Raw genomic sequence first — 5,541 nt, forward strand, 5'->3', positions numbered from 1 at the left:
AGGGTACTATCAAGTTCCCTCTCAGTCTTCTCTTCTTCATACTAAATAAACTCAGTTCCCCCAGCCTCTCCTCAGAACTCATGTTACTTAGCCTCCTCATCATTTTTGTTGCCCTCCTTTGGGTTCTTTGCAACTTTTTCACATCCTTTGTACAGTGGGTGGCCCAAAACTGGACACAGAACTCCAGATGTGGCCTCACTAGTGTGGAATAGAGGAAAATAATTATTTCCCTAGATCTGCTGGTAACACTTCTACTAATGCAGCTCATTATGCTGTTTAGTCTTCTTGGCTACAAGGGCACACTGCTGACTCATATCCATCTTATTGTCCACTGTAACCCCCAGGTCATTTTCTGCAGAGGTGCTGCTTAGCCAGTCAATCCCCAGGCTGTAGCAGTATAGTTCTTTCATCCTAAGTGCAGGACTTTGAACTTGTCCCTCTGGAACTTCATGTTATTACTTTTGGTCCAATCCTCCAATTAGTCCAGGTCACTTAGAATTCTACCCCTACCCTCCAAAATATCTACTACACCCTCTGCTTCATGTCATCCAGGAACTTGCTGATGGTACAATCCACCCCAGCTTCCAGATCATTAATGAAGATATTAAACAAAACCGCCCCAAGACCAACCCTTAGGGCACTCCACTTGATACAGGCTGCCAACTAGACTGAGCCATTAATTACTACCCATTGAGCCCAACAATCCAGGAAGCTTTCACCTTATAGTTCATTCATCCAGCTTGCTCATAAGAATGCTGTGGGAGATGGCATCAAAAGCCTTACTAAAGTCAAGGTAGATCACATTCACTACTTTCCCCACAGCCAGTCATCTCTTGCAAAGCCAGTCATCTAATCATAGAAAGCAATCAGGTTGGTCAGGCATGACATGCCCTGGCTGAATCCATGCTGACTATTCCTAATCACCTTCTTCTTCTCCAAGTACTTAGAAATGGATTCTTTGAGGATCTGCTCCATGGTTTTTGGGAGGACTGAGATGAGCCTGACTGGTCTGTAGTTCCCTGGATTCTTCATCTTCACTTTTTTAAAGATGGGAATTATATTTGCCCTTTTCCAATTGTCCGGGACCTCCCCCAATTGCCACAAGTTTTCAAAGATAATGGCCAGCAGCTCTGTGATCACATTAGCCAACTCCCTCAACATCCTCAGATGCATTGCCTCCAGCCCCATGTACTTGTACACTTCCAGCTTTTCTAAATAGTCCCTAGCCTGTTCTATCACCACTGAGGGATGCTCACCTTCTCTCCAAACTGTTGCCCAGTTCCGTATTCTGGGAGCTGAACTTGCTTGTGAAGACTGAGGCAAAAAGGTATTGAGTACTTCAGCCTTTTCCTTATCATATGTCACTAGGTTGCCTCTCCCATTTAGTAAGGGGCCCAAACTTTTTCTGACCTTCCTCTTGTTGCCAGCATACTTGTAGAAACCCTTCTTGTTGCCTTCCACATCCCTTACTAGCTGCAAATCCAACTGCATATGGCCTTCCTGACTTCATCCCTACAAGCCTAAGCAGTATTCTTACACTTCTCCCATGTTAGTTTTCCAGGCTTCCATTTTGCTTATTTTTTAGAAGGACAGGGCTCAGTGAACCCAGCATCAGGGGTATTTCTCTGATGTTAGGCTCGCAACAATGCAAGTGGGTATACAGCTGAAAGCACCCATGGAATGCCTGTCTGTCTTTTTCAGTTCCCTGGGCATTGTAAGCCAAACATCAGGAAAGGGTGCTCTGGTGTTGGGCTCACAGTGTCCCCCAAAGTGCACCTGGGGAGCTCCATGATCCCCTGCTGTATGCACTGATTTAAAGAAGTGCCCAGCATGAACAATACAGGATAGGAAGATCACTTATCCCTAGCTTCTTGTGCTGAGTGTTTTTTAAAATAATTACTCATATCTTAAGTAATAACTGCCACACTTTAATGCAATTAATGGCATGATAAAACAAGCAATAAGCCACAAAGTTATTACAAAAACTATGTGTAATGACTTTGTGACTGGTCTGCATCATGCCTTAAATTGTGTGTGTGGCCAAGTGGATATGTTCCCAAGGCTGTGGGATAGCACATGATTAAATCCCATTGTGCATTATTGCCTGTGCAGGGAGAGATCAGGAACATGATCCTGTGCTCCTCCTGCACCATCTCCAATGGCTGTGAGCCCTACAGCTAATAGGGCTCACACCTGGAGCAGCATTCCCGTTACATCCCTTGCTGCAATCCCTGCAGCATGGGTGGGAATCGAGGCTTGCAGCAGGGGCAGTGTTTTCCTCAGTGTCCCTGTTGCAACCCTCATTGGCTTCAAGATTTGCAGCAGGCACAACAAGGAAAATTCTGCTCCCACTGAGAACCTCCTGTGGTGTGGGTCTTGCAATGGGGGTAGTTTTCTCCCTACTCCTGCAAGCCCTGCAGCCAACAGCTCTGTCCCCACTGCAAACCCCAAAGCTGATGAGACTCACAGAGCCAAGAATGCTGCCACCACTGTGAGCTTTGTCAGCTGTAGGGCTGGTCGTGGGTGATGCACCCCTGTGGCTGGGAGCTCCTCATGTAATGGGGCTCCCACCCACAGGGGAGCATCTGACCACACATTCAATTAATGGCATGATTAAAACAATCTACAAAGTTATTACACATTTTTTGATGAATAACGTTGTATCTTTTTGCATATTTTATTATGCCACTAATTGATTAAATGTGTAGCTGGGTCACAATGCATGATTAACTGGTTAATCATTTCTTAAGTGTAACTTGTAGAAGGGGCCTCTGGTCTGCAGTATCGGGGCCTATATGTGTAGTGATTTCCCATTCTTATGTATTGTATATGTAAGTCAATGAGACGTGTTGGGGCTGGAAGTTAAAGCCATCAGGGTTTATGTTCCTGGGATTTTCAGAAGCAATTAATTACATCTGCTGAATATAGGAAATGTGAAGGGGAAAAAACCAAGCAAACAAAATGGTGTTGATTAGGGGTGTACAAAATGGGCTGTATTCAATTCAGATTTGGATTTGGCCCGAATCAGGGACAGTGATTTGATTTATTGATTCGGATCAGTGTCCCAATTTGATTCAGTTGAATCCGAATCTGAAGACTTGATGCTGATTTGGGGAATCAGTGACTCGGCCATAGACAGAGCTTTAAATGTTTTTTCTACATACCTTGAGGTACCAGGCATGGCTTGTGATGGTGGGGTGGATGGAGCATCCCAGAGAATCATGAGGGGAGGCCCACGTGCTTGGCGGCACACCCATCTCCCAGGCTTAGGAGCACCCCCAGACCTAGGAGGAACCAGTCGCCGAGCAAGGGAACAGGGGGGATGCTCTCTGCAGTGGACCTGAAAGTAGACCAGAAGTGGTTCTGGTCCATTTCTGGGTCCACCGCTGAGTATGCTGGGGACCCTCCCTGAGCTCCCATAGAATGATCTATCCACCTCGCTCTCTCAGCATTCACAAGCCACCTGGTACCTTGAGGTATATAGAAAAAACATGTGAAGCTGTGCCTATGTCTGAATCATCAAATCTTTCCGAATCAATTTGAAGGGTTCTGGTTTGATTCAGAGAGATTAAAGGGTCTCCTGATTTGATTTGAACTTGGAGATTTGGCTGCCAATTGGGCAGAATCTTTTCCAAAGTGAATCAGCAACAAAAGCTTTGCACAGTCCTAGTATTGATATGTACATGAACAATCTCACTGATAACAATAGGACTAATTTTATACTTACTGGTAAGGACACGCTTAAGAATGTTGTTGAATTGGGGTCATTAATGAGCTTCATCATGACAATGTAGGTTTAAAGGGATATGTGAATGTTACTTAAATTATTTGTATCTTTGTATTTTAAACTTTTTCCTCGTCTTCTCTCATGATACATGGAAAATGTACAGTGAGATTTACATGCAGATACTATCTTCGGTATCATAGGAATATTTATACACTGTAAACATATCTCTTAAAATGAATCTCTTTAATGCTTAGTCAAGCTACTGCACAGTCTGATGACAAGGATCTCAAAATAATGTAATTATTTTATTTTAGTACAGAACTGTGGAGTCTTTAAAGCATTACCACAGTCCCTGAAACCATGCATGAAAAACCTCTTAATTGTATGAAAAGGGATTTTTCATAATGCATGCTTTTGGCAGAGAGGGATTGACATTGGCACTCACCCTTTCTGCCTTAACATTGACTTCTTTTATTTATTTATAATCATATTATAAAATAAAACAAAAGAGAAGGGATGTGTACAAGAAGAAACTGTCATGTAGTAGAAACTGTCATGTAGTCAAGGGACTCTGAAAATGGCAAGAAAACAGCTACAGCTAGCCAGGCTGTAAACTGGAATGTACAAGAAGCTGGTAAGGTTGGCTTATAACATATCAATAAGAAGCAGATTTAAACTGGATAGCTTCATTCAACAGGAACTAGCTCTGATGATAATTGCTTTATTATTCTCCAGTTGCCACTCTCTAATTGAGCAGGAAGCAGGTACATTTGCTGGCCTAGTTATGTATAGCCATGTTGTGGAAGGTCCTTGGGTCTAATATACAGAAAAGTCTAGCTGAGCTGCAGCAGGGGCCTGGAGAATTTTAAACAGTATATCCGGAATTCAAAACACAAGTGTTATAATCAGAAAAAAATGAAAGCTGAAAGGCTCAAAGTCATTCAAAGGATGTAGACACCTTCTACATAGCTCTCACCCAGATGTCACTGTTATAATATTTAGGCAGCTTGAAGAAAGTCACTTCACCTGCAGAGGTTCTAAGCATTTATAACTGGCTATGAAAGGGCATGTTGAGACTTTCATCACAGAAGATTTGACCAGCAACTACTAGTGAAATGTATGCAACATATGTGACTAAGTCTGCTGTGTAGCTTTGAAAATCTTGACCTTAGATTATATCTATCCAAATACTGGCATCCAAATACGAAAAATATACTAAATTATCACTATGGGTCAGAATGCTATTCCACTTATTAGACATGTAAATTATATTTTAATGGCAAAGTCTGAAGCTATCACATCTTTCTTGAGTCCCTGAAAAAGAACAGTAAAAGAAAAAAGTGAGTGAATCCTTCTTCTTGCCTTATGTACTTATTGTGACTTAGACTAAAGTTTAAAATGGAAAATGTTAACTTATTTTTTTCAGAATCAAGCAATGTTTAATAGGATAGCACTTAAATGACTATTCTGTTTTAGGAGCTGATCCTCTGGTTCTTTGAAATAGTATACGTGTATGTGTGTGTGCACATGTGCGCATGTATGCAGGAGAGAGAATAAGAGAGGGAGAGAGTGTGGAAATAGACATTGCTGGATGTCCCATGTGTGCTGCCATAATATTTTTTTAAGGCAGTACAAATTCTTATCTAATAGACATCGCTACCCTTTGTTATGCCACATCAGAAGAAAATTAGTGGCATGAAAAAAGGTAGTAATAGACTGCCACTTTAATAAAGAAGACATCTAAAGAAGACCGGAGCCGCGCGAACAGGCTGCGCAAACAGGTGCTCGAGTTAGCGCCGAGTTCGTGCAGGGGA

General features: G+C 42.4%; 1 long non-coding RNA gene across 1 annotated transcript in view; it reads left to right on the forward strand.

Annotated features, from left to right (window-relative positions):
• The first annotated feature begins 1,142 nt into the window (after window positions 1–1,142).
• Window positions 1,143–5,541, forward strand: part of LOC109307612 — a 15,239-nt gene continuing 10,840 nt past the window's right edge. The window contains exon 1 of the long non-coding RNA XR_002100312.1: window positions 1,143–1,270. This is a non-coding gene — a long non-coding RNA (uncharacterized LOC109307612). The remainder of the gene's footprint in view (window positions 1,271–5,541) is intronic.

The sequence above is a fragment of the Crocodylus porosus genome, unplaced genomic scaffold, assembly GCF_001723895.1.
Source record: "Crocodylus porosus isolate Cpor-Errol unplaced genomic scaffold, CroPor_comp1, whole genome shotgun sequence".
Taxonomy (NCBI): domain Eukaryota; kingdom Metazoa; phylum Chordata; order Crocodylia; family Crocodylidae; genus Crocodylus; species Crocodylus porosus.